Source organism: Lepisosteus oculatus, unplaced genomic scaffold (genome assembly GCF_040954835.1).
Source record: "Lepisosteus oculatus isolate fLepOcu1 unplaced genomic scaffold, fLepOcu1.hap2 HAP2_SCAFFOLD_39, whole genome shotgun sequence".
Taxonomy (NCBI): Eukaryota; Metazoa; Chordata; class Actinopteri; order Semionotiformes; family Lepisosteidae; genus Lepisosteus; species Lepisosteus oculatus.
The window spans coordinates 1,213,071-1,239,532 of record NW_027167923.1 but is presented as its reverse complement, the minus strand read 5'-3'; the positions used below and the strand labels follow the sequence as shown (position 1 = coordinate 1,239,532).

The window sequence follows — 26,462 nt, the reverse complement described above, 5'->3', positions numbered from 1 at the left end:
AAGGAATAGGGGCCTGAAGACACGAGGCATTCTTAAACCAGCACTGGGCTGCACGGCCTTCTGTTGTGATCAGGTTATATTCGAGTCAAAAAGCCAGAGCATCCGCTTCCATCCTATGGAGCACGAGCTAAATCGGAAGAGGCAGGGGATACACCTACGCCTATCGGCGCACGTTCCCCGCGGCAGGCTGCTTCACCCATTTGCACCCGACTGGAGACGGCACTGAGCAAGCTTTTTGTCAGGAGTGGGATTCGAACCCACGCCTCCAGGGGAGACTGCGACCTGAACGCAGCGCCTTAGACCGCTCGGCCATCCTGACGCGGGCCCCCTGTCCCGGGGCGGTCTGATGAGCCACCGCGATCCCACTACGCTCCTCGAGTATCGCACTGTTATTAATACTACAGTGTGACTCCAGCATTAAAATGTTTGGAAAATGTGTCGGCTTTTATAATCCAGTGTAGAGCAGCATGTGATGATTTGTGCTACAACACCAAGCGCTCAAAGTGACGTCTGCGTTTGTCGTTGAAACTTTCAACTCTTTCATCACTTATGTAGGAAATAAAAAGAGCAGTTGTGCGCCACACGCAGAGCGGCCGTCAGCAGAGTGGCGCAGCGGAAGCGTGCTGGGCCCATAACCCAGAGGTTGATGGATCGAAACCATCCTCTGCTACATGTGTCCTATGCACGATTCCTAAGCATGCCATTGGGTTAGCAAAGTGCCTTCAAATAGTCTGCATCTCCCTTTCTTTAAATTCTGTCCTGAGTTTCTCTCTCGTGTGTGTTTGTGCAAGCTTGACACTTGCGGGACTCTTTAATCTTCACCAATACGGAGATGACCCAATGTGTCTTCGGTTGTTCTGAGGTCTTTGATAGTTTCTTTGAAAGCTTCAACTGAACCTCGAAATCGAAGCAATTATGTTTATATTGATTTCTCGCGTTAATCATTACGAACCAGGAACAGCCAGCACACTCGGTCGCATTAGTAATTATGTCACGTCTCTACTTAGCAGAGCATTCAAAGGCCCACTGGAAGTAGTAAAGCACTAAAACACTGCAAAACTGAACTCGGGAAAATCATACTGGGAGCTCTGAGCGATGTCTGCATCCAAGCCATCCAATACGGACTCTGAAACCTTGGAATATCAACACTATGATGCGCTACCTTTTACCTGGAGCAAAACGATGGAATTAGAAGAATGCTTACCGCAGGATACAACTGTGCCGCTGTTATTTGGAGCACGGTTTTCACTTGCATGAAAACTACAGCAGAACGTAGAAGGATGATCACTGAGGAGTCCACGCGGGCATGCTGAGGAGATTGTAGGTCGTACATTTCAATGATTACTGACATTTGCGCTGCTGGAGGTACAGTAATCAACAAAGAACAGGGTGTGCTACTCTCGAATCCGGTCAGCACATGATGAAAAGCCAGGAAGTATACCTTGTCAAATTGCCGTCAACAGGGACAAGTTAACCACCAGCTCCACCGGCGCCCGGCTAGCTCAGTCGGTAGAGCATGAGACTCTTAATCTCAGGGTCGTGGGTTCGAGCCCCACGTTGGGCGGTGCCCGTCTCCTTATTAACAAAGTTTCCCGCTCATCCTTGAACCTCTTACACCTCGATGGTACCGAGCACTGCGTTTTAATGCACAGGTGTGATCAAACCGAGATGAAAAGGGCGTATCTAGCTCCTTGCCCGAGAGATAAATCAAAGGTTCCGCAGATAATCCCTTGGCTCCGGTCACCCGGACGCAGATAGGAGCTGCAGCCATCATAACTTGTATGAAAACTAAGAAGAGCTCCTGTCTATTTACAGTTTCATTTACTCTAGCGTTTCCTTAAACATTGCGTGTACGAAGGCTAAGAAATTGGAGAGCTATTCTAATACAATAACTATTAGGAATCTTTTCGGCATAACAGTTTCACTGTGATTTTGCAGGTAACACGTACGTTGGGAAAACATTTTGAACGCGATCAATAACCGCACTGGAAAAATGTGGGAAAGAAAGGGCGAAAAGCGACTCTTCAACATGTGGAAATATCTTCCTGAGCGGAGCCCTCTTCTCGAAGCTCAACACTGTGCAAGAGTCACTTCTCCCAACTTGCGCCCGCAGGTTTCCGTAGTGTGCCTGCAAAGAGCCATCCGCTTGAGACAGGTGCACCTCCCGATTTCATTGAACTAAGCTAGATGCACAATTTCTAACGCAGCCTTCATCACAATAGACAGTTCATTTCTCGAAAGCTTGTCGTAAAAAAAGGAAACAAAGAACGAAAACGTATAGCTGACAATCTTCTGAAGATGCAGATTCAGCTTTGGGGAAATGGACATTTTATGTATGCAGATGCTTTTCAAGCGCTGGTTTTAGAACGTCGCTGTGCTTCCAGCATCCTTTTCAGCCTTCTAAACTGGCTACCGAGGTGCCGATCACATTGTAAAGCGGTTGAGAGGCCGGAGCTGCTCAAACCGCTCTTGCCGTTTCCCATCAATCAAAAGCACTATGTTGTTTCTTTGTATGGAAAGCTTTTCAAGTCTGGCATCGACACGCACCTTTCCTGAAACGTCCAAAAGGTGAATGCTTCGCAAAGAAATCCAGTCTACCTTCAGGGGGCATGATGTTGAAATCGGAATGAGCCCTGGGTGGGCTTGAAGCAGCAGCTGTTCAGTTAACAGCTGCACAGAAACGCACCCCGCTTGCTTTGTATCATTCGCAAGTTTGTGGTTAAAGAGTAAAAAAGGCTGGAATTCTTCTGCCAGCCGGCAGGATTTCTTCTGCACTCACCCAGAAAAGCCAAGAATTGTATTTCATCTTTCGCAAGCTGTATTTTCCAGGAGGAGAATGAATACTTGCATTAAACTGAATCAAGCCGACAGAGACGCACAGCCGTTGTTTTTCTCCATGGGAAGTTTTTCGTTAAGGAAAAACACCGTTGTCATTTTCTTGCCAGCCGGCGGTATTTCTTGTGCAGCGATGAGCCAGATTTGTATTTCGTATTTCGCAAGTTGTGTGAATTTCTTGAAGTTGAAAGTGAATTCGCTCCAGAAAAGAAATGTCGCTTGAAAGCCGAGGCTGTTTGTTAAACCGCAGGACCTGAGCTTGCGTTCTGTTTCTCATGGCGTTCGCAAAGGCGATTCCTGCCTTTAAAACTGCTGTGTCTGCGACTGAAAGTGGCGTGTGTCGCAGCTTCTAAAGTCTTGTTGACGCTCCTCGATGTTGCTTTCTCTCTGCCTAAGGAAGTTCGATTGTCGCGTCGGAACGGGGAGACCTAATCCTTCCAGCTTTAAGCCACCCTTCAGTCTTCTGAAGGGTGTCCGAGTGCTAGCATGTCATTTGGCTGTTTTTGGGGGGAAGCGGAGAGCGACATTGAAAAAGGTTACCGCCGCCGCCTCGCCCTCCGTGTTAAATGATTGCAAGCCGGCGGCGGCGGCGCTCCCTGTAGTCGTGGCCGAGCGGTTAAGGCGATGGGCTGGAAAGCCATTGGGGTCTCCCCGCGTCGGCTCGAATCCTGCCGACTACGGCGCCCTTCTCCTGTCGCTTCGGCCTGCCCAGAAAAAGGCGGAGTGCCGTTTCTCTCTTCCTGCTTCTTGTACAAACGCTAAATCGCTTGGACCTGCTGCCTTGGAAGTAATGTCTTCAACATCCACCAGTGACATTTCACAGCTGGAAGCACACTGCCACGCTTTTGGCATTGGCATGTCTTGCGCCCTACTTCCAGCCTTTGAAGACCTAAGTATTCAAACTGAAAGAACCGGCTGAATGAGTGTTTGCAGTGCACCAGGAGGAGCAGGGACCATAGCATTGGAGGGGTGAGGATGGCGCAGATGGAAACGTTTTCATGCGCTCCTCTGGGAGGAATGAAAAGAAAAGACGAAACCGGAAACAGTAGTAGCCGCAAGAGGAAGTGTCTTCAAGCGCCAAGCAAGCGCTCCTCGTTAGTATAGTGGTGCGTATCCCCGCCTGTCACGTGGGAGACCAGGGATGGATTGCTTGACGGCGAGCCAGGTTGCTTTTCTCCCATCAGATTCCAACCGCTAATGCTAACGCAGTGTGTGGGAGCTTACATGCTTTAACTTTCCCGTCTTTTTCGGACGACTATTCCAAAGGGGTAACCTGAAGGAATAGGGGCCTGAAGACACGAGGCATTCTTAAACCAGCACTGGGCTGCACGGCCTTCTGTTGTGATCAGGTTATATTCGAGTCAAAAAGCCAGAGCATCCGCTTCCATCCTATGGAGCACGAGCTAAATCGGAAGAGGCAGGGGATACACCTACGCCTATCGGCGCACGTTCCCCGCGGCAGGCTGCTTCACCCATTTGCACCCGACTGGAGACGGCACTGAGCAAGCTTTTTGTCAGGAGTGGGATTCGAACCCACGCCTCCAGGGGAGACTGCGACCTGAACGCAGCGCCTTAGACCGCTCGGCCATCCTGACGCGGGCCCCCTGTCCCGGGGCGGTCTGATGAGCCACCGCGATCCCACTACGCTCCTCGAGTATCGCACTGTTATTAATACTACAGTGTGACTCCAGCATTAAAATGTTTGGAAAATGTGTCGGCTTTTATAATCCAGTGTAGAGCAGCATGTGATGATTTGTGCTACAACACCAAGCGCTCAAAGTGACGTCTGCGTTTGTCGTTGAAACTTTCAACTCTTTCATCACTTATGTAGGAAATAAAAAGAGCAGTTGTGCGCCACACGCAGAGCGGCCGTCAGCAGAGTGGCGCAGCGGAAGCGTGCTGGGCCCATAACCCAGAGGTTGATGGATCGAAACCATCCTCTGCTACATGTGTCCTATGCACGATTCCTAAGCATGCCATTGGGTTAGCAAAGTGCCTTCAAATAGTCTGCATCTCCCTTTCTTTAAATTCTGTCCTGAGTTTCTCTCTCGTGTGTGTTTGTGCAAGCTTGACACTTGCGGGACTCTTTAATCTTCACCAATACGGAGATGACCCAATGTGTCTTCGGTTGTTCTGAGGTCTTTGATAGTTTCTTTGAAAGCTTCAACTGAACCTCGAAATCGAAGCAATTATGTTTATATTGATTTCTCGCGTTAATCATTACGAACCAGGAACAGCCAGCACACTCGGTCGCATTAGTAATTATGTCACGTCTCTACTTAGCAGAGCATTCAAAGGCCCACTGGAAGTAGTAAAGCACTAAAACACTGCAAAACTGAACTCGGGAAAATCATACTGGGAGCTCTGAGCGATGTCTGCATCCAAGCCATCCAATACGGACTCTGAAACCTTGGAATATCAACACTATGATGCGCTACCTTTTACCTGGAGCAAAACGATGGAATTAGAAGAATGCTTACCGCAGGATACAACTGTGCCGCTGTTATTTGGAGCACGGTTTTCACTTGCATGAAAACTACAGCAGAACGTAGAAGGATGATCACTGAGGAGTCCACGCGGGCATGCTGAGGAGATTGTAGGTCGTACATTTCAATGATTACTGACATTTGCGCTGCTGGAGGTACAGTAATCAACAAAGAACAGGGTGTGCTACTCTCGAATCCGGTCAGCACATGATGAAAAGCCAGGAAGTATACCTTGTCAAATTGCCGTCAACAGGGACAAGTTAACCACCAGCTCCACCGGCGCCCGGCTAGCTCAGTCGGTAGAGCATGAGACTCTTAATCTCAGGGTCGTGGGTTCGAGCCCCACGTTGGGCGGTGCCCGTCTCCTTATTAACAAAGTTTCCCGCTCATCCTTGAACCTCTTACACCTCGATGGTACCGAGCACTGCGTTTTAATGCACAGGTGTGATCAAACCGAGATGAAAAGGGCGTATCTAGCTCCTTGCCCGAGAGATAAATCAAAGGTTCCGCAGATAATCCCTTGGCTCCGGTCACCCGGACGCAGATAGGAGCTGCAGCCATCATAACTTGTATGAAAACTAAGAAGAGCTCCTGTCTATTTACAGTTTCATTTACTCTAGCGTTTCCTTAAACATTGCGTGTACGAAGGCTAAGAAATTGGAGAGCTATTCTAATACAATAACTATTAGGAATCTTTTCGGCATAACAGTTTCACTGTGATTTTGCAGGTAACACGTACGTTGGGAAAACATTTTGAACGCGATCAATAACCGCACTGGAAAAATGTGGGAAAGAAAGGGCGAAAAGCGACTCTTCAACATGTGGAAATATCTTCCTGAGCGGAGCCCTCTTCTCGAAGCTCAACACTGTGCAAGAGTCACTTCTCCCAACTTGCGCCCGCAGGTTTCCGTAGTGTGCCTGCAAAGAGCCATCCGCTTGAGACAGGTGCACCTCCCGATTTCATTGAACTAAGCTAGATGCACAATTTCTAACGCAGCCTTCATCACAATAGACAGTTCATTTCTCGAAAGCTTGTCGTAAAAAAAGGAAACAAAGAACGAAAACGTATAGCTGACAATCTTCTGAAGATGCAGATTCAGCTTTGGGGAAATGGACATTTTATGTATGCAGATGCTTTTCAAGCGCTGGTTTTAGAACGTCGCTGTGCTTCCAGCATCCTTTTCAGCCTTCTAAACTGGCTACCGAGGTGCCGATCACATTGTAAAGCGGTTGAGAGGCCGGAGCTGCTCAAACCGCTCTTGCCGTTTCCCATCAATCAAAAGCACTATGTTGTTTCTTTGTATGGAAAGCTTTTCAAGTCTGGCATCGACACGCACCTTTCCTGAAACGTCCAAAAGGTGAATGCTTCGCAAAGAAATCCAGTCTACCTTCAGGGGGCATGATGTTGAAATCGGAATGAGCCCTGGGTGGGCTTGAAGCAGCAGCTGTTCAGTTAACAGCTGCACAGAAACGCACCCCGCTTGCTTTGTATCATTCGCAAGTTTGTGGTTAAAGAGTAAAAAAGGCTGGAATTCTTCTGCCAGCCGGCAGGATTTCTTCTGCACTCACCCAGAAAAGCCAAGAATTGTATTTCATCTTTCGCAAGCTGTATTTTCCAGGAGGAGAATGAATACTTGCATTAAACTGAATCAAGCCGACAGAGACGCACAGCCGTTGTTTTTCTCCATGGGAAGTTTTTCGTTAAGGAAAAACACCGTTGTCATTTTCTTGCCAGCCGGCGGTATTTCTTGTGCAGCGATGAGCCAGATTTGTATTTCGTATTTCGCAAGTTGTGTGAATTTCTTGAAGTTGAAAGTGAATTCGCTCCAGAAAAGAAATGTCGCTTGAAAGCCGAGGCTGTTTGTTAAACCGCAGGACCTGAGCTTGCGTTCTGTTTCTCATGGCGTTCGCAAAGGCGATTCCTGCCTTTAAAACTGCTGTGTCTGCGACTGAAAGTGGCGTGTGTCGCAGCTTCTAAAGTCTTGTTGACGCTCCTCGATGTTGCTTTCTCTCTGCCTAAGGAAGTTCGATTGTCGCGTCGGAACGGGGAGACCTAATCCTTCCAGCTTTAAGCCACCCTTCAGTCTTCTGAAGGGTGTCCGAGTGCTAGCATGTCATTTGGCTGTTTTTGGGGGGAAGCGGAGAGCGACATTGAAAAAGGTTACCGCCGCCGCCTCGCCCTCCGTGTTAAATGATTGCAAGCCGGCGGCGGCGGCGCTCCCTGTAGTCGTGGCCGAGCGGTTAAGGCGATGGGCTGGAAAGCCATTGGGGTCTCCCCGCGTCGGCTCGAATCCTGCCGACTACGGCGCCCTTCTCCTGTCGCTTCGGCCTGCCCAGAAAAAGGCGGAGTGCCGTTTCTCTCTTCCTGCTTCTTGTACAAACGCTAAATCGCTTGGACCTGCTGCCTTGGAAGTAATGTCTTCAACATCCACCAGTGACATTTCACAGCTGGAAGCACACTGCCACGCTTTTGGCATTGGCATGTCTTGCGCCCTACTTCCAGCCTTTGAAGACCTAAGTATTCAAACTGAAAGAACCGGCTGAATGAGTGTTTGCAGTGCACCAGGAGGAGCAGGGACCATAGCATTGGAGGGGTGAGGATGGCGCAGATGGAAACGTTTTCATGCGCTCCTCTGGGAGGAATGAAAAGAAAAGACGAAACCGGAAACAGTAGTAGCCGCAAGAGGAAGTGTCTTCAAGCGCCAAGCAAGCGCTCCTCGTTAGTATAGTGGTGCGTATCCCCGCCTGTCACGTGGGAGACCAGGGATGGATTGCTTGACGGCGAGCCAGGTTGCTTTTCTCCCATCAGATTCCAACCGCTAATGCTAACGCAGTGTGTGGGAGCTTACATGCTTTAACTTTCCCGTCTTTTTCGGACGACTATTCCAAAGGGGTAACCTGAAGGAATAGGGGCCTGAAGACACGAGGCATTCTTAAACCAGCACTGGGCTGCACGGCCTTCTGTTGTGATCAGGTTATATTCGAGTCAAAAAGCCAGAGCATCCGCTTCCATCCTATGGAGCACGAGCTAAATCGGAAGAGGCAGGGGATACACCTACGCCTATCGGCGCACGTTCCCCGCGGCAGGCTGCTTCACCCATTTGCACCCGACTGGAGACGGCACTGAGCAAGCTTTTTGTCAGGAGTGGGATTCGAACCCACGCCTCCAGGGGAGACTGCGACCTGAACGCAGCGCCTTAGACCGCTCGGCCATCCTGACGCGGGCCCCCTGTCCCGGGGCGGTCTGATGAGCCACCGCGATCCCACTACGCTCCTCGAGTATCGCACTGTTATTAATACTACAGTGTGACTCCAGCATTAAAATGTTTGGAAAATGTGTCGGCTTTTATAATCCAGTGTAGAGCAGCATGTGATGATTTGTGCTACAACACCAAGCGCTCAAAGTGACGTCTGCGTTTGTCGTTGAAACTTTCAACTCTTTCATCACTTATGTAGGAAATAAAAAGAGCAGTTGTGCGCCACACGCAGAGCGGCCGTCAGCAGAGTGGCGCAGCGGAAGCGTGCTGGGCCCATAACCCAGAGGTTGATGGATCGAAACCATCCTCTGCTACATGTGTCCTATGCACGATTCATAAGCATGCCATTGGGTTAGCAAAGTGCCTTCAAATAGTCTGCATCTCCCTTTCTTTAAATTCTGTCCTGAGTTTCTCTCTCGTGTGTGTTTGTGCAAGCTTGACACTTGCGGGACTCTTTAATCTTCACCAATACGGAGATGACCAAATGTGTCTTCGGTTGTTCTGAGGTCTTTGATAGTTTCTTTGAAAGCTTCAACTGAACCTCGAAATCGAAGCAATTATGTTTATATTGATTTCTCGCGTTAATCATTACGAACCAGGAACAGCCAGCACACTCGGTCGCATTAGTAATTATGTCACGTCTCTACTTAGCAGAGCATTCAAAGGCCCACTGGAAGTAGTAAAGCACTAAAACACTGCAAAACTGAACTCGGGAAAATCATACTGGGAGCTCTGAGTGATGTCTGCATCCAAGCCATCCAATACGGACTCTGAAACCTTGGAATATCAACACTATGATGCGCTACCTTTTACCTGGAGCAAAACGATGGAATTAGAAGAATGCTTACCGCAGGATACAACTGTGCCGCTGTTATTTGGAGCACGGTTTTCACTTGCATGAAAACTACAGCAGAACGTAGAAGGATGATCACTGAGGAGTCCACGCGGGCATGCTGAGGAGATTGTAGGTCGTACATTTCAATGATTACTGACATTTGCGCTGCTGGAGGTACAGTAATCAACAAAGAACAGGGTGTGCTACTCTCGAATCCGGTCAGCACATGATGAAAAGCCAGGAAGTATACCTTGTCAAATTGCCGTCAACAGGGACAAGTTAACCACCAGCTCCACCGGCGCCCGGCTAGCTCAGTCGGTAGAGCATGAGACTCTTAATCTCAGGGTCGTGGGTTCGAGCCCCACGTTGGGCGGTGCCCGTCTCCTTATTAACAAAGTTTCCCGCTCATCCTTGAACCTCTTACACCTCGATGGTACCGAGCACTGCGTTTTAATGCACAGGTGTGATCAAACCGAGATGAAAAGGGCGTATCTAGCTCCTTGCCCGAGAGATAAATCAAAGGTTCCGCAGATAATCCCTTGGCTCCGGTCACCCGGACGCAGATAGGAGCTGCAGCCATCATAACTTGTATGAAAACTAAGAAGAGCTCCTGTCTATTTACAGTTTCATTTACTCTAGCGTTTCCTTAAACATTGCGTGTACGAAGGCTAAGAAATTGGAGAGCTATTCTAATACAATAACTATTAGGAATCTTTTCGGCATAACAGTTTCACTGTGATTTTGCAGGTAACACGTACGTTGGGAAAACATTTTGAACGCGATCAATAACCGCACTGGAAAAATGTGGGAAAGAAAGGGCGAAAAGCGACTCTTCAACATGTGGAAATATCTTCCTGAGCGGAGCCCTCTTCTCGAAGCTCAACACTGTGCAAGAGTCACTTCTCCCAACTTGCGCCCGCAGGTTTCCGTAGTGTGCCTGCAAAGAGCCATCCGCTTGAGACAGGTGCACCTCCCGATTTCATTGAACTAAGCTAGATGCACAATTTCTAACGCAGCCTTCATCACAATAGACAGTTCATTTCTCGAAAGCTTGTCGTAAAAAAAGGAAACAAAGAACGAAAACGTATAGCTGACAATCTTCTGAAGATGCAGATTCAGCTTTGGGGAAATGGACATTTTATGTATGCAGATGCTTTTCAAGCGCTGGTTTTAGAACGTCGCTGTGCTTCCAGCATCCTTTTCAGCCTTCTAAACTGGCTACCGAGGTGCCGATCACATTGTAAAGCGGTTGAGAGGCCGGAGCTGCTCAAACCGCTCTTGCCGTTTCCCATCAATCAAAAGCACTATGTTGTTTCTTTGTATGGAAAGCTTTTCAAGTCTGGCATCGACACGCACCTTTCCTGAAACGTCCAAAAGGTGAATGCTTCGCAAAGAAATCCAGTCTACCTTCAGGGGGCATGATGTTGAAATCGGAATGAGCCCTGGGTGGGCTTGAAGCAGCAGCTGTTCAGTTAACAGCTGCACAGAAACGCACCCCGCTTGCTTTGTATCATTCGCAAGTTTGTGGTTAAAGAGTAAAAAAGGCTGGAATTCTTCTGCCAGCCGGCAGGATTTCTTCTGCACTCACCCAGAAAAGCCAAGAATTGTATTTCATCTTTCGCAAGCTGTATTTTCCAGGAGGAGAATGAATACTTGCATTAAACTGAATCAAGCCGACAGAGACGCACAGCCGTTGTTTTTCTCCATGGGAAGTTTTTCGTTAAGGAAAAACACCGTTGTCATTTTCTTGCCAGCCGGCGGTATTTCTTGTGCAGCGATGAGCCAGATTTGTATTTCGTATTTCGCAAGTTGTGTGAATTTCTTGAAGTTGAAAGTGAATTCGCTCCAGAAAAGAAATGTCGCTTGAAAGCCGAGGCTGTTTGTTAAACCGCAGGACCTGAGCTTGCGTTCTGTTTCTCATGGCGTTCGCAAAGGCGATTCCTGCCTTTAAAACTGCTGTGTCTGCGACTGAAAGTGGCGTGTGTCGCAGCTTCTAAAGTCTTGTTGACGCTCCTCGATGTTGCTTTCTCTCTGCCTAAGGAAGTTCGATTGTCGCGTCGGAACGGGGAGACCTAATCCTTCCAGCTTTAAGCCACCCTTCAGTCTTCTGAAGGGTGTCCGAGTGCTAGCATGTCATTTGGCTGTTTTTGGGGGGAAGCGGAGAGCGACATTGAAAAAGGTTACCGCCGCCGCCTCGCCCTCCGTGTTAAATGATTGCAAGCCGGCGGCGGCGGCGCTCCCTGTAGTCGTGGCCGAGCGGTTAAGGCGATGGGCTGGAAAGCCATTGGGGTCTCCCCGCGTCGGCTCGAATCCTGCCGACTACGGCGCCCTTCTCCTGTCGCTTCGGCCTGCCCAGAAAAAGGCGGAGTGCCGTTTCTCTCTTCCTGCTTCTTGTACAAACGCTAAATCGCTTGGACCTGCTGCCTTGGAAGTAATGTCTTCAACATCCACCAGTGACATTTCACAGCTGGAAGCACACTGCCACGCTTTTGGCATTGGCATGTCTTGCGCCCTACTTCCAGCCTTTGAAGACCTAAGTATTCAAACTGAAAGAACCGGCTGAATGAGTGTTTGCAGTGCACCAGGAGGAGCAGGGACCATAGCATTGGAGGGGTGAGGATGGCGCAGATGGAAACGTTTTCATGCGCTCCTCTGGGAGGAATGAAAAGAAAAGACGAAACCGGAAACAGTAGTAGCCGCAAGAGGAAGTGTCTTCAAGCGCCAAGCAAGCGCTCCTCGTTAGTATAGTGGTGCGTATCCCCGCCTGTCACGTGGGAGACCAGGGATGGATTGCTTGACGGCGAGCCAGGTTGCTTTTCTCCCATCAGATTCCAACCGCTAATGCTAACGCAGTGTGTGGGAGCTTACATGCTTTAACTTTCCCGTCTTTTTCGGACGACTATTCCAAAGGGGTAACCTGAAGGAATAGGGGCCTGAAGACACGAGGCATTCTTAAACCAGCACTGGGCTGCACGGCCTTCTGTTGTGATCAGGTTATATTCGAGTCAAAAAGCCAGAGCATCCGCTTCCATCCTATGGAGCACGAGCTAAATCGGAAGAGGCAGGGGATACACCTACGCCTATCGGCGCACGTTCCCCGCGGCAGGCTGCTTCACCCATTTGCACCCGACTGGAGACGGCACTGAGCAAGCTTTTTGTCAGGAGTGGGATTCGAACCCACGCCTCCAGGGGAGACTGCGACCTGAACGCAGCGCCTTAGACCGCTCGGACATCCTGACGCGGGCCCCCTGTCCCGGGGCGGTCTGATGAGCCACCGCGATCCCACTACGCTCCTCGAGTATCGCACTGTTATTAATACTACAGTGTGACTCCAGCATTAAAATGTTTGGAAAATGTGTCGGCTTTTATAATCCAGTGTAGAGCAGCATGTGATGATTTGTGCTACAACACCAAGCGCTCAAAGTGACGTCTGCGTTTGTCGTTGAAACTTTCAACTCTTTCATCACTTATGTAGGAAATAAAAAGAGCAGTTGTGCGCCACACGCAGAGCGGCCGTCAGCAGAGTGGCGCAGCGGAAGCGTGCTGGGCCCATAACCCAGAGGTTGATGGATCGAAACCATCCTCTGCTACATGTGTCCTATGCACGATTCATAAGCATGCCATTGGGTTAGCAAAGTGCCTTCAAATAGTCTGCATCTCCCTTTCTTTAAATTCTGTCCTGAGTTTCTCTCTCGTGTGTGTTTGTGCAAGCTTGACACTTGCGGGACTCTTTAATCTTCACCAATACGGAGATGACCAAATGTGTCTTCGGTTGTTCTGAGGTCTTTGATAGTTTCTTTGAAAGCTTCAACTGAACCTCGAAATCGAAGCAATTATGTTTATATTGATTTCTCGCGTTAATCATTACGAACCAGGAACAGCCAGCACACTCGGTCGCATTAGTAATTATGTCACGTCTCTACTTAGCAGAGCATTCAAAGGCCCACTGGAAGTAGTAAAGCACTAAAACACTGCAAAACTGAACTCGGGAAAATCATACTGGGAGCTCTGAGCGATGTCTGCATCCAAGCCATCCAATACGGACTCTGAAACCTTGGAATATCAACACTATGATGCGCTACCTTTTACCTGGAGCAAAACGATGGAATTAGAAGAATGCTTACCGCAGGATACAACTGTGCCGCTGTTATTTGGAGCACGGTTTTCACTTGCATGAAAACTACAGCAGAACGTAGAAGGATGATCACTGAGGAGTCCACGCGGGCATGCTGAGGAGATTGTAGGTCGTACATTTCAATGATTACTGACATTTGCGCTGCTGGAGGTACAGTAATCAACAAAGAACAGGGTGTGCTACTCTCGAATCCGGTCAGCACATGATGAAAAGCCAGGAAGTATACCTTGTCAAATTGCCGTCAACAGGGACAAGTTAACCACCAGCTCCACCGGCGCCCGGCTAGCTCAGTCGGTAGAGCATGAGACTCTTAATCTCAGGGTCGTGGGTTCGAGCCCCACGTTGGGCGGTGCCCGTCTCCTTATTAACAAAGTTTCCCGCTCATCCTTGAACCTCTTACACCTCGATGGTACCGAGCACTGCGTTTTAATGCACAGGTGTGATCAAACCGAGATGAAAAGGGCGTATCTAGCTCCTTGCCCGAGAGATAAATCAAAGGTTCCGCAGATAATCCCTTGGCTCCGGTCACCCGGACGCAGATAGGAGCTGCAGCCATCATAACTTGTATGAAAACTAAGAAGAGCTCCTGTCTATTTACAGTTTCATTTACTCTAGCGTTTCCTTAAACATTGCGTGTACGAAGGCTAAGAAATTGGAGAGCTATTCTAATACAATAACTATTAGGAATCTTTTCGGCATAACAGTTTCACTGTGATTTTGCAGGTAACACGTACGTTGGGAAAACATTTTGAACGCGATCAATAACCGCACTGGAAAAATGTGGGAAAGAAAGGGCGAAAAGCGACTCTTCAACATGTGGAAATATCTTCCTGAGCGGAGCCCTCTTCTCGAAGCTCAACACTGTGCAAGAGTCACTTCTCCCAACTTGCGCCCGCAGGTTTCCGTAGTGTGCCTGCAAAGAGCCATCCGCTTGAGACAGGTGCACCTCCCGATTTCATTGAACTAAGCTAGATGCACAATTTCTAACGCAGCCTTCATCACAATAGACAGTTCATTTCTCGAAAGCTTGTCGTAAAAAAAGGAAACAAAGAACGAAAACGTATAGCTGACAATCTTCTGAAGATGCAGATTCAGCTTTGGGGAAATGGACATTTTATGTATGCAGATGCTTTTCAAGCGCTGGTTTTAGAACGTCGCTGTGCTTCCAGCATCCTTTTCAGCCTTCTAAACTGGCTACCGAGGTGCCGATCACATTGTAAAGCGGTTGAGAGGCCGGAGCTGCTCAAACCGCTCTTGCCGTTTCCCATCAATCAAAAGCACTATGTTGTTTCTTTGTATGGAAAGCTTTTCAAGTCTGGCATCGACACGCACCTTTCCTGAAACGTCCAAAAGGTGAATGCTTCGCAAAGAAATCCAGTCTACCTTCAGGGGGCATGATGTTGAAATCGGAATGAGCCCTGGGTGGGCTTGAAGCAGCAGCTGTTCAGTTAACAGCTGCACAGAAACGCACCCCGCTTGCTTTGTATCATTCGCAAGTTTGTGGTTAAAGAGTAAAAAAGGCTGGAATTCTTCTGCCAGCCGGCAGGATTTCTTCTGCACTCACCCAGAAAAGCCAAGAATTGTATTTCATCTTTCGCAAGCTGTATTTTCCAGGAGGAGAATGAATACTTGCATTAAACTGAATCAAGCCGACAGAGACGCACAGCCGTTGTTTTTCTCCATGGGAAGTTTTTCGTTAAGGAAAAACACCGTTGTCATTTTCTTGCCAGCCGGCGGTATTTCTTGTGCAGCGATGAGCCAGATTTGTATTTCGTATTTCGCAAGTTGTGTGAATTTCTTGAAGTTGAAAGTGAATTCGCTCCAGAAAAGAAATGTCGCTTGAAAGCCGAGGCTGTTTGTTAAACCGCAGGACCTGAGCTTGCGTTCTGTTTCTCATGGCGTTCGCAAAGGCGATTCCTGCCTTTAAAACTGCTGTGTCTGCGACTGAAAGTGGCGTGTGTCGCAGCTTCTAAAGTCTTGTTGACGCTCCTCGATGTTGCTTTCTCTCTGCCTAAGGAAGTTCGATTGTCGCGTCGGAACGGGGAGACCTAATCCTTCCAGCTTTAAGCCACCCTTCAGTCTTCTGAAGGGTGTCCGAGTGCTAGCATGTCATTTGGCTGTTTTTGGGGGGAAGCGGAGAGCGACATTGAAAAAGGTTACCGCCTCCGCCTCGCCCTCCGTGTTAAATGATTGCAAGCCGGCGGCGGCGGCGCTCCCTGTAGTCGTGGCCGAGCGGTTAAGGCGATGGGCTGGAAAGCCATTGGGGTCTCCCCGCGTCGGCTCGAATCCTGCCGACTACGGCGCCCTTCTCCTGTCGCTTCGGCCTGCACAGAAAAAGGCGGAGTGCCGTTTCTCTCTTCCTGCTTCTTGTACAAACGCTAAATCGCTTGGACCTGCTGCCTTGGAAGTAATGTCTTCAACATCCACCAGTGACATTTCACAGCTGGAAGCACACTGCCACGCTTTTGGCATTGGCATGTCTTGCGCCCTACTTCCAGCCTTTGAAGACCTAAGTATTCAAACTGAAAGAACCGGCTGAATGAGTGTTTGCAGTGCACCAGGAGGAGCAGGGACCATAGCATTGGAGGGGTGAGGATGGCGCAGATGGAAACGTTTTCATGCGCTCCTCTGGGAGGAATGAAAAGAAAAGACGAAACCGGAAACAGTAGTAGCCGCAAGAGGAAGTGTCTTCAAGCGCCAAGCAAGCGCTCCTCGTTAGTATAGTGGTGCGTATCCCCGCCTGTCACGTGGGAGACCAGGGATGGATTGCTTGACGGCGAGCCAGGTTGCTTTTCTCCCATCAGATTCCAACCGCTAATGCTAACGCAGTGTGTGGGAGCTTACATGCTTTAACTTTCCCGTCTTTTTCGGACGACTATTCCAAAGGGGTAACCTGAAGGAATAGGGGCCTGAAGACACGAGGCATTCTTAAACCAGCACTGGGCTGCACGGCCTTCTGTTGTGATCAGGTTATATTCGAGTCAAAAAGCCAGAGCATCCGCTTCCATCCTATGGAGCACGAGCTAAATCGGAAGAGGCAGGGGATACACCTACGCCTATCGGCGCACGTTCCCCGCGGCAGGCTGCTTCACCCATTTGCACCCGACTGGAGACGGCACTGAGCAAGCTTTTTGTCAGGAGTGGGATTCGAACCCACGCCTCCAGGGGAGACTGCGACCTGAACGCAGCGCCTTAGACCGCTCGGCCATCCTGACGCGGGCCCCCTGTCCCGGGGCGGTCTGATGAGCCACCGCGATCCCACTACGCTCCTCGAGTATCGCACTGTTATTAATACTACAGTGTGACTCCAGCATTAAAATGTTTGGAAAATGTGTCGGCTTTTATAATCCAGTGTAGAGCAGCATGTGATGATTTGTGCTACAACACCAAGCGCTCAAAGTGACGTCTGCGTTTGTCGTTGAAACTTTCAACTCTTTCATCACTTATGTAGGAAATAAAAAGAGCAGTTGTGCGCCACACGCAGAGCGGCCGTCAGCAGAGTGGCGCAGCGGAAGCGTGCTGGGCCCATAACCCAGAGGTTGATGGATCGAAACCATCCTCTGCTACATGTGTCCTATGCACGATTCCTAAGCATGCCATTGGGTTAGCAAAGTGCCTTCAAATAGTCTGCATCTCCCTTTCTTTAAATTCTGTCCTGAGTTTCTCTCTCGTGTGTGTTTGTGCAAGCTTGACACTTGCGGGACTCTTTAATCTTCACCAATACGGAGATGACCAAATGTGTCTTCGGTTGTTCTGAGGTCTTTGATAGTTTCTTTGAAAGCTTCAACTGAACCTCGAAATCGAAGCAGTTATGTTTATATTGATTTCTCGCGTTAATCATTACGAACCAGGAACAGCCAGCACACTCGGTCGCATTAGTAATTATGTCACGTCTCTACTTAGCAGAGCATTCAAAGGCCCACTGGAAGTAGTAAAGCACTAAAACACTGCAAAACTGAACTCGGGAAAATCATACTGGGAGCTCTGAGCGATGTCTGCATCCAAGCCATCCAATACGGACTCTGAAACCTTGGAATATCAACACTATGATGCGCTACCTTTTACCTGGAGCAAAACGATGGAATTAGAAGAATGCTTACCGCAGGATACAACTGTGCCGCTGTTATTTGGAGCACGGTTTTCACTTGCATGAAAACTACAGCAGAACGTAGAAGGATGATCACTGAGGAGTCCACGCGGGCATGCTGAGGAGATTGTAGGTCGTACATTTCAATGATTACTGACATTTGCGCTGCTGGAGGTACAGTAATCAACAAAGAACAGGGTGTGCTACTCTCGAATCCGGTCAGCACATGATGAAAAGCCAGGAAGTATACCTTGTCAAATTGCCGTCAACAGGGACAAGTTAACCACCAGCTCCACCGGCGCCCGGCTAGCTCAGTCGGTAGAGCATGAGACTCTTAATCTCAGGGTCGTGGGTTCGAGCCCCACGTTGGGCGGTGCCCGTCTCCTTATTAACAAAGTTTCCCGCTCATCCTTGAACCTCTTACACCTCGATGGTACCGAGCACTGCGTTTTAATGCACAGGTGTGATCAAACCGAGATGAAAAGGGCGTATCTAGCTCCTTGCCCGAGAGATAAATCAAAGGTTCCGCAGATAATCCCTTGGCTCCGGTCACCCGGACGCAGATAGGAGCTGCAGCCATCATAACTTGTATGAAAACTAAGAAGAGCTCCTGTCTATTTACAGTTTCATTTACTCTAGCGTTTCCTTAAACATTGCGTGTACGAAGGCTAAGAAATTGGAGAGCTATTCTAATACAATAACTATTAGGAATCTTTTCGGCATAACAGTTTCACTGTGATTTTGCAGGTAACACGTACGTTGGGAAAACATTTTGAACGCGATCAATAACCGCACTGGAAAAATGTGGGAAAGAAAGGGCGAAAAGCGACTCTTCAACATGTGGAAATATCTTCCTGAGCGGAGCCCTCTTCTCGAAGCTCAACACTGTGCAAGAGTCACTTCTCCCAACTTGCGCCCGCAGGTTTCCGTAGTGTGCCTGCAAAGAGCCATCCGCTTGAGACAGGTGCACCTCCCGATTTCATTGAACTAAGCTAGATGCACAATTTCTAACGCAGCCTTCATCACAATAGACAGTTCATTTCTCGAAAGCTTGTCGTAAAAAAAGGAAACAAAGAACGAAAACGTATAGCTGACAATCTTCTGAAGATGCAGATTCAGCTTTGGGGAAATGGACATTTTATGTATGCAGATGCTTTTCAAGCGCTGGTATTAGAACGTCGCTGTGCTTCCAGCATCCTTTTCAGCCTTCTAAACTGGCTACCGAGGTGCCGATCACATTGTAAAGCGGTTGAGAGGCCGGAGCTGCTCAAACCGCTCTTGCCGTTTCCCATCAATCAAAAGCACTATGTTGTTTCTTTGTATGGAAAGCTTTTCAAGTCTGGCATCGACACGCACCTTTCCTGAAACGTCCAAAAGGTGAATGCTTCGCAAAGAAATCCAGTCTACCTTCAGGGGGCATGATGTTGAAATCGGAATGAGCCCTGGGTGGGCTTGAAGCAGCAGCTGTTCAGTTAACAGCTGCACAGAAACGCACCCCGCTTGCTTTGTATCATTCGCAAGTTTGTGGTTAAAGAGTAAAAAAGGCTGGAATTCTTCTGCCAGCCGGCAGGATTTCTTCTGCACTCACCCAGAAAAGCCAAGAATTGTATTTCATCTTTCGCAAGCTGTATTTTCCAGGAGGAGAATGAATACTTGCATTAAACTGAATCAAGCCGACAGAGACGCACAGCCGTTGTTTTTCTCCATGGGAAGTTTTTCGTTAAGGAAAAACACCGTTGTCATTTTCTTGCCAGCCGGCGGTATTTCTTGTGCAGCGATGAGCCAGATTTGTATTTCGTATTTCGCAAGTTGTGTGAATTTCTTGAAGTTGAAAGTGAATTCGCTCCAGAAAAGAAATGTCGCTTGAAAGCCGAGGCTGTTTGTTAAACCGCAGGACCTGAGCTTGCGTTCTGTTTCTCATGGCGTTCGCAAAGGCGATTCCTGCCTTTAAAACTGCTGTGTCTGCGACTGAAAGTGGCGTGTGTCGCAGCTTCTAAAGTCTTGTTGACGCTCCTCGATGTTGCTTTCTCTCTGCCTAAGGAAGTTCGATTGTCGCGTCGGAACGGGGAGACCTAATCCTTCCAGCTTTAAGCCACCCTTCAGTCTTCTGAAGGGTGTCCGAGTGCTAGCATGTCATTTGGCTGTTTTTGGGGGGAAGCGGAGAGCGACATTGAAAAAGGTTCCCGCCGCCGCCTCGCCCTCCGTGTTAAATGATTGCAAGCCGGCGGCGGCGGCGCTCCCTGTAGTCGTGGCCGAGCGGTTAAGGCGATGGGCTGGAAAGCCATTGGGGTCTCCCCGCGTCGGCTCGAATCCTGCCGACTACGGCGCCCTTCTCCTGTCGCTTCGGCCTGCCCAGAAAAAGGCGGAGTGCCGTTTCTCTCTTCCTGCTTCTTGTACAAACGCTAAATCGCTTGGACCTGCTGCCTTGGAAGTAATGTCTTCAACATCCACCAGTGACATTTCACAGCTGGAAGCACACTGCCACGCTTTTGGCATTGGCATGTCTTGCGCCCTACTTCCAGCCTTTGAAGACCTAAGTATTCAAACTGAAAGAACCGGCTGAATGAGTGTTTGCAGTGCACCAGGAGGAGCAGGGACCATAGCATTGGAGGGGTGAGGATGGCGCAGATGGAAACGTTTTCATGCGCTCCTCTGGGAGGAATGAAAAGAAAAGACGAAACCGGAAACAGTAGTAGCCGCAAGAGGAAGTGTCTTCAAGCGCCAAGCAAGCGCTCCTCGTTAGTATAGTGGTGCGTATCCCCGCCTGTCACGTGGGAGACCAGGGATGGATTGCTTGACGGCGAGCCAGGTTGCTTTTCTCCCATCAGATTCCAACCGCTAATGCTAACGCAGTGTGTGGGAGCTTACATGCTTTAACTTTCCCGTCTTTTTCGGACGACTATTCCAAAGGGGTAACCTGAAGGAATAGGGGCCTGAAGACACGAGGCATTCTTAAACCAGCACTGGGCTGCACGGCCTTCTGTTGTGATCAGGTTATATTCGAGTCAAAAAGCCAGAGCATCCGCTTCCATCCTATGGAGCACGAGCTAAATCGGAAGAGGCAGGGGATACACCTACGCCTATCGGCGCACGTTCCCCGCGGCAGGCTGCTTCACCCATTTGCACCCGACTGGAGACGGCACTGAGCAAGCTTTTTGTCAGGAGTGGGATTCGAACCCACGCCTCCAGGGGAGACTGCGACCTGAACGCAGCGCCTTAGACCGCTCGGCCATCCTGACACGGGCCCCCTGTCCCGGGGCGGTCTGATGAGCCACCGCGATCCCACTACGCTCCTCGAGTATCGCACTGTTATTAATACTACAGTGTGACTCCAGCATTAAAATGTTTGGAAAATGTGTCGGCTTTTATAATCCAGTGTAGAGCAGCATGTGATGATTTGTGCTACAACACCAATCGCTCAAAGTGACGTCTGCGTTTGTCGTTGAAACTTTCAACTCTTTCATCACTTATGTAGGAAATAAAAAGAGCAGTTGTGCGCCACACGCAGAGCGGCCGTCAGCAGAGTGGCGCAGCGGAAGCGTGCTGGGCCCATAACCCAGAGGTTGATGGATCGAAACCATCCTCTGCTACATGTGTCCTATGCACGATTCATAAGCATGCCATTGGGTTAGCAAAGTGCCTTCAAATAGTCTGCATCTCCCTTTCTTTAAATTCTGTCCTGAGTTTCTCTCTCGTGTGTGTTTGTGCAAGCTTGACACTTGCGGGACTCTTTAATCTTCACCAATACGGAGATGACCAAATGTGTCTTCGGTTGTTCTGAGGTCTTTGATAGTTTCTTTGAAAGCTTCAACTGAACCTCGAAATCGAAGCAGTTATGTTTATATTGATTTCTCGCGTTAATCATTACGAACCAGGAACAGCCAGCACACTCGGTCGCATTAGTAATTATGTCACGTCTCTACTTAGCAGAGCATTCAAAGGCCCACTGGAAGTAGTAAAGCACTAAAACACTGCAAAACTGAACTCGGGAAAATCATACTGGGAGCTCTGAGCGATGTCTGCATCCAAGCCATCCAATACGGACTCTGAAACCTTGGAATATCAACACTATGATGCGCTACCTTTTACCTGGAGCAAAACGATGGAATTAGAAGAATGCTTACCGCAGGATACAACTGTGCCGCTGTTATTTGGAGCACGGTTTTCACTTGCATGAAAACTACAGCAGAACGTAGAAGGATGATCACTGAGGAGTCCACGCGGGCATGCTGAGGAGATTGTAGGTCGTACATTTCAATGATTACTGACATTTGCGCTGCTGGAGGTACAGTAATCAACAAAGAACAGGGTGTGCTACTCTCGAATCCGGTCAGCACATGATGAAAAGCCAGGAAGTATACCTTGTCAAATTGCCGTCAACAGGGACAAGTTAACCACCAGCTCCACCGGCGCCCGGCTAGCTCAGTCGGTAGAGCATGAGACTCTTAATCTCAGGGTCGTGGGTTCGAGCCCCACGTTGGGCGGTGCCCGTCTCCTTATTAACAAAGTTTCCCGCTCATCCTTGAACCTCTTACACCTCGATGGTACCGAGCACTGCGTTTTAATGCACAGGTGTGATCAAACCGAGATGAAAAGGGCGTATCTAGCTCCTTGCCCGAGAGATAAATCAAAGGTTCCGCAGATAATCCCTTGGCTCCGGTCACCCGGACGCAGATAGGAGCTGCAGCCATCATAACTTGTATGAAAACTAAGAAGAGCTCCTGTCTATTTACAGTTTCATTTACTCTAGCGTTTCCTTAAACATTGCGTGTACGAAGGCTAAGAAATTGGAGAGCTATTCTAATACAATAACTATTAGGAATCTTTTCGGCATAACAGTTTCACTGTGATTTTGCAGGTAACACGTACGTTGGGAAAACATTTTGAACGCGATCAATAACCGCACTGGAAAAATGTGGGAAAGAAAGGGCGAAAAGCGACTCTTCAACATGTGGAAATATCTTCCTGAGCGGAGCCCTCTTCTCGAAGCTCAACACTGTGCAAGAGTCACTTCTCCCAACTTGCGCCCGCAGGTTTCCGTAGTGTGCCTGCAAAGAGCCATCCGCTTGAGACAGGTGCACCTCCCGATTTCATTGAACTAATGAACTAGATGCACAATTTCTAACGCAGCCTTCATCACAATAGACAGTTCATTTCTCGAAAGCTTGTCGTAAAAAAAGGAAACAAAGAACGAAAACGTATAGCTGACAATCTTCTGAAGATGCAGATTCAGCTTTGGGGAAATGGACATTTTATGTATGCAGATGCTTTTCAAGCGCTGGTTTTAGAACGTCGCTGTGCTTCCAGCATCCTTTTCAGCCTTCTAAACTGGCTACCGAGGTGCCGATCACATTGTAAAGCGGTTGAGAGGCCGGAGCTGCTCAAACCGCTCTTGCCGTTTCCCATCAATCAAAAGCACTATGTTGTTTCTTTGTATGGAAAGCTTTTCAAGTCTGGCATCGACACGCACCTTTCCTGAAACGTCCAAAAGGTGAATGCTTCGCAAAGAAATCCAGTCTACCTTCAGGGGGCATGATGTTGAAATCGGAATGAGCCCTGGGTGGGCTTGAAGCAGCAGCTGTTCAGTTAACAGCTGCACAGAAACGCACCCCGCTTGCTTTGTATCATTCGCAAGTTTGTGGTTAAAGAGTAAAAAAGGCTGGAATTCTTCTGCCAGCCGGCAGGATTTCTTCTGCACTCACCCAGAAAAGCCAAGAATTGTATTTCATCTTTCGCAAGCTGTATTTTCCAGGAGGAGAATGAATACTTGCATTAAACTGAATCAAGCCGACAGAGACGCACAGCCGTTGTTTTTCTCCATGGGAAGTTTTTCGTTAAGGAAAAACACCGTTGTCATTTTCTTGCCAGCCGGCGGTATTTCTTGTGCAGCGATGAGCCAGATTTGTATTTCGTATTTCGCAAGTTGTGTGAATTTCTTGAAGTTGAAAGTGAATTCGCTCCAGAAAAGAAATGTCGCTTGAAAGCCGAGGCTGTTTGTTAAACCGCAGGACCTGAGCTTGCGTTCTGTTTCTCATGGCGTTCGCAAAGGCGATTCCTGCCTTTAAAACTGCTGTGTCTGCGACTGAAAGTGGCGTGTGTCGCAGCTTCTAAAGTCTTGTTGACGCTCCTCGATGTTGCTTTCTCTCTGCCTAAGGAAGTTCGATTGTCGCGTCGGAACGGGGAGACCTAATCCTTCCAGCTTTAAGCCACCCTTCAGTCTTCTGAAGGGTGTCCGAGTGCTAGCATGTCATTTGGCTGTTTTTGGGGGGAAGCGGAGAGCGACATTGAAAAAGGTTCCCGCCGCCGCCTCGCCCTCCGTGTTAAATGATTGCAAGCCGGCGGCGGCGGCGCTCCCTGTAGTCGTGGCCGAGCGGTTAAGGCGATGGGCTGGAAAGCCATTGGGGTCTCCCCGCGTCGGCTCGAATCCTGCCGACTACGGCGCCCTTCTCCTGTCGCTTCGGCCTGCCCAGAAAAAGGCGGAGTGCCGTTTCTCTCTTCCTGCTTCTTGTACAAACGCTAAATCGCTTGGACCTGCTGCCTTGGAAGTAATGTCTTCAACATCCACCAGTGACATTTCACAGCTGGAAGCACACTGCCACGCTTTTGGCATTGGCATGTCTTGCGCCCTACTTCCAGCCTTTGAAGACCTAAGTATTCAAACTGAAAGAACCGGCTGAATGAGTGTTTGCAGTGCACCAGGAGGAGCAGGGACCATAGCATTGGAGGGGTGAGGATGGCGCAGATGGAAACGTTTTCATGCGCTCCTCTGGGAGGAATGAAAAGAAAAGACGAAACCGGAAACAGTAGTAGCCGCAAGAGGAAGTGTCTTCAAGCGCCAAGCAAGCGCTCCTCGTTAGTATAGTGGTGCGTATCCCCGCCTGTCACGTGGGAGACCAGGGATGGATTGCTTGACGGCGAGCCAGGTTGCTTTTCTCCCATCAGATTCCAACCGCTAATGCTAACGCAGTGTGTGGGAGCTTACATGCTTTAACTTTCCCGTCTTTTTCGGACGACTATTCCAAAGGGGTAACCTGAAGGAATAGGGGCCTGAAGACACGAGGCATTCTTAAACCAGCACTGGGCTGCACGGCCTTCTGTTGTGATCAGGTTATATTCGAGTCAAAAAGCCAGAGCATCCGCTTCCATCCTATGGAGCACGAGCTAAATCGGAAGAGGCAGGGGATACACCTACGCCTATCGGCGCACGTTCCCCGCGGCAGGCTGCTTCACCCATTTGCACCCGACTGGAGACGGCACTGAGCAAGCTTTTTGTCAGGAGTGGGATTCGAACCCACGCCTCCAGGGGAGACTGCGACCTGAACGCAGCGCCTTAGACCGCTCGGCCATCCTGACGCGGGCCCCCTGTCCCGGGGCGGTCTGATGAGCCACCGCGATCCCACTACGCTCCTCGAGTATCGCACTGTTATTAATACTACAGTGTGACTCCAGCATTAAAATGTTTGGAAAATGTGTCGGCTTTTATAATCCAGTGTAGAGCAGCATGTGATGATTTGTGCTACAACACCAATCGCTCAAAGTGACGTCTGCGTTTGTCGTTGAAACTTTCAACTCTTTCATCACTTATGTAGGAAATAAAAAGAGCAGTTGTGCGCCACACGCAGAGCGGCCGTCAGCAGAGTGGCGCAGCGGAAGCGTGCTGGGCCCATAACCCAGAGGTTGATGGATCGAAACCATCCTCTGCTACATGTGTCCTATGCACGATTCATAAGCATGCCATTGGGTTAGCAAAGTGCCTTCAAATAGTCTGCATCTCCCTTTCTTTAAATTCTGTCCTGAGTTTCTCTCTCGTGTGTGTTTGTGCAAGCTTGACACTTGCGGGACTCTTTAATCTTCACCAATACGGAGATGACCAAATGTGTCTTCGGTTGTTCTGAGGTCTTTGATAGTTTCTTTGAAAGCTTCAACTGAACCTCGAAATCGAAGCAGTTATGTTTATATTGATTTCTCGCGTTAATCATTACGAACCAGGAACAGCCAGCACACTCGGTCGCATTAGTAATTATGTCACGTCTCTACTTAGCAGAGCATTCAAAGGCCCACTGGAAGTAGTAAAGCACTAAAACACTGCAAAACTGAACTCGGGAAAATCATACTGGGAGCTCTGAGCGATGTCTGCATCCAAGCCATCCAATACGGACTCTGAAACCTTGGAATATCAACACTATGATGCGCTACCTTTTACCTGGAGCAAAACGATGGAATTAGAAGAATGCTTACCGCAGGATACAACTGTGCCGCTGTTATTTGGAGCACGGTTTTCACTTGCATGAAAACTACAGCAGAACGTAGAAGGATGATCACTGAGGAGTCCACGCGGGCATGCTGAGGAGATTGTAGGTCGTACATTTCAATGATTACTGACATTTGCGCTGCTGGAGGTACAGTAATCAACAAAGAACAGGGTGTGCTACTCTCGAATCCGGTCAGCACATGATGAAAAGCCAGGAAGTATACCTTGTCAAATTGCCGTCAACAGGGACAAGTTAACCACCAGCTCCACCGGCGCCCGGCTAGCTCAGTCGGTAGAGCATGAGACTCTTAATCTCAGGGTCGTGGGTTCGAGCCCCACGTTGGGCGGTGCCCGTCTCCTTATTAACAAAGTTTCCCGCTCATCCTTGAACCTCTTACACCTCGATGGTACCGAGCACTGCGTTTTAATGCACAGGTGTGATCAAACCGAGATGAAAAGGGCGTATCTAGCTCCTTGCCCGAGAGATAAATCAAAGGTTCCGCAGATAATCCCTTGGCTCCGGTCACCCGGACGCAGATAGGAGCTGCAGCCATCATAACTTGTATGAAAACTAAG

General features: G+C 49.0%; 12 non-coding genes across 12 annotated transcripts; 6 read left to right on the top strand and 6 right to left on the bottom strand.

Moving 5' to 3' along the window:
- Nucleotides 1-236: 236 nt before the first annotated feature.
- trnal-cag (transfer RNA leucine (anticodon CAG)) lies at nt 237-319 on the bottom strand. The gene has a single exon. It is a non-coding gene; the product is annotated as a tRNA-Leu (tRNA).
- Nucleotides 320-3,433: 3,114 nt separating this feature from the next.
- trnas-gga (transfer RNA serine (anticodon GGA)) lies at nt 3,434-3,515 on the top strand. The gene has a single exon. It is a non-coding gene; the product is annotated as a tRNA-Ser (tRNA).
- Nucleotides 3,516-4,347: 832 nt separating this feature from the next.
- On the bottom strand, nt 4,348-4,430 carry trnal-cag (transfer RNA leucine (anticodon CAG)). Its single transcript has one exon. It is a non-coding gene; the product is annotated as a tRNA-Leu (tRNA).
- Nucleotides 4,431-7,544: 3,114 nt separating this feature from the next.
- trnas-gga (transfer RNA serine (anticodon GGA)) lies at nt 7,545-7,626 on the top strand. Its single transcript has one exon. It is a non-coding gene; the product is annotated as a tRNA-Ser (tRNA).
- Nucleotides 7,627-8,458: 832 nt separating this feature from the next.
- Nucleotides 8,459-8,541, bottom strand: trnal-cag (transfer RNA leucine (anticodon CAG)). Its single transcript has one exon. It is a non-coding gene; the product is annotated as a tRNA-Leu (tRNA).
- Nucleotides 8,542-11,655: 3,114 nt separating this feature from the next.
- trnas-gga (transfer RNA serine (anticodon GGA)) lies at nt 11,656-11,737 on the top strand. Its single transcript has one exon. It is a non-coding gene; the product is annotated as a tRNA-Ser (tRNA).
- A 4,029-nt stretch (nt 11,738-15,766) lies between these two features.
- On the top strand, nt 15,767-15,848 carry trnas-gga (transfer RNA serine (anticodon GGA)). Its single transcript has one exon. It is a non-coding gene; the product is annotated as a tRNA-Ser (tRNA).
- An 832-nt stretch (nt 15,849-16,680) lies between these two features.
- trnal-cag (transfer RNA leucine (anticodon CAG)) lies at nt 16,681-16,763 on the bottom strand. Its single transcript has one exon. It is a non-coding gene; the product is annotated as a tRNA-Leu (tRNA).
- A 3,114-nt stretch (nt 16,764-19,877) lies between these two features.
- On the top strand, nt 19,878-19,959 carry trnas-gga (transfer RNA serine (anticodon GGA)). The gene has a single exon. It is a non-coding gene; the product is annotated as a tRNA-Ser (tRNA).
- An 832-nt stretch (nt 19,960-20,791) lies between these two features.
- On the bottom strand, nt 20,792-20,874 carry trnal-cag (transfer RNA leucine (anticodon CAG)). Its single transcript has one exon. It is a non-coding gene; the product is annotated as a tRNA-Leu (tRNA).
- Nucleotides 20,875-23,991: 3,117 nt separating this feature from the next.
- Nucleotides 23,992-24,073, top strand: trnas-gga (transfer RNA serine (anticodon GGA)). Its single transcript has one exon. It is a non-coding gene; the product is annotated as a tRNA-Ser (tRNA).
- An 832-nt stretch (nt 24,074-24,905) lies between these two features.
- On the bottom strand, nt 24,906-24,988 carry trnal-cag (transfer RNA leucine (anticodon CAG)). The gene has a single exon. It is a non-coding gene; the product is annotated as a tRNA-Leu (tRNA).
- Between the last annotated feature and the right edge of the window lie 1,474 nt (nt 24,989-26,462).